General features: G+C 46.5%; 1 non-coding gene across 1 annotated transcript; it reads right to left on the bottom strand.

The window, feature by feature from the left end:
* Positions 1–671: 671 nt before the first annotated feature.
* Positions 672–778, bottom strand: LOC144682352 (U6 spliceosomal RNA). The gene has a single exon (XR_013577003.1). It is a non-coding gene; the product is annotated as a U6 spliceosomal RNA (small nuclear RNA).
* Between the last annotated feature and the right edge of the window lie 581 nt (positions 779–1359).

The following is a 1359-nucleotide window of genomic DNA, read 5'->3' as shown; positions in this document are numbered from 1 at the left end:
AATGTAAAGATCAAGAGAAGGTAAGAATCCAGAGGGAGGGGTCCAAGTGGTGGGAGAATATAGGAGGCGTTTAAAAGGACCCGTTGAACGGGGAGATGACTCCTGCCCAAAGAAGTGAGCATGGAGACGAAGTCGGCGGAAGAAGAGTTCAGCATCATGCCGAGCCCGAAATTCATTGAGATGAGGGCGTAAGGGTGTGAAACTGAGTCCTTTGCTGAGCACTGAACGTTCAGCGTCGGAGAGGGGAAGGTCAGGGGGTATAGTGAATACGCGGCCGGGTCTGGGATTGGAAGACGGGATGGGGACAGAGGGACAGGCAGGGGTGGAGGGTCCTGGATGGGTGTTGGTGTCGATGAGTTGTTGGAGCTTGCATTCCTTTGCACCTGAAAGAAAGAGACAAAGTTTCTTGTGGAGGCGTCGGAACAAGAAACAAGAAACTTTGTCTCTTTCTTTCAGGAAAACCTGCCACGTCTCTTAACTTTTTCCAGTTCGGTTAGTCATCACCCTGAAATGTGAACTCGTTTCTCTCTCCGCAGATGCTGCCAAGAGCTGCTGAGTGTTTCCAGCATTTTCTAGTTTTATTTCAGATTTTCAGCATCAGCAGTATTCTGCTTTTGTGTTTGTAATTTTTTTAAACTGCTCTCTTACCTTGTTTTAATTTTTTTTTCTTTTTTTTTATGGAACACTTCACGAATTTGTGTGTCATCCTTGCGCAGGGGCCATGCTAATCTTCTCTGTATCGTTCCAATTTTAGTATATGTGCTGCCAAAGCAAGCACATTACCTTGTTTTAACTCTTTTGAGTTATCAACAGAACGCATGTAACTCTTTCGAGTACATTCACAGTTCTTGGTTTCCGGGAGTGGGACACGAACCCACAACCTTCTGATTCAAAGGCGAGGGTGCTATGAACTGAGCCACAGCTGACATCTCAACATGTTAAATGTTAACGATCACCCAACAGCTCATCAAAAAGTGGCTCGTTTATTGTTTTATTGATAACCAGTTAGCTAATGAGGAAATCGGGTAAGGCCAATGACTGCTGAGGTTCTTGAGCCATGGGCAGGTGCAGAATGACTGAGAACCAAGGGCATTAAAGAGCGAGTCTCACTAACAGCACCCCTACTGGAAAAAGTTGCACGAGGTGGTTATCGGAACCTAGCAAAAGGAGGAGGCCATTCAGATCCTCAGACCTTGTTCTGTCATTCAGTTACATAATGGCTAATCTGTGCCTCAACTCCATTTTGTTGCCCATCCTTAATTGCCCTTGAGAAGGTGGTGGTGAGCCGCCTTCTGGAGCCGCTGTGTCCATGTGGTGTAGGTACACCCACAGTGCTGTTAGGGAGGGAGTTCCAGGATT

This window comes from Cetorhinus maximus, chromosome 6 (assembly GCF_964194155.1).
Source record: "Cetorhinus maximus chromosome 6, sCetMax3.hap1.1, whole genome shotgun sequence".
Lineage (NCBI taxonomy): Eukaryota > Metazoa > Chordata > Chondrichthyes > Lamniformes > Cetorhinidae > Cetorhinus > Cetorhinus maximus.
Note: the sequence above shows the minus strand (reverse complement) of the source record. Positions and strands in the feature narration are given on the sequence as shown.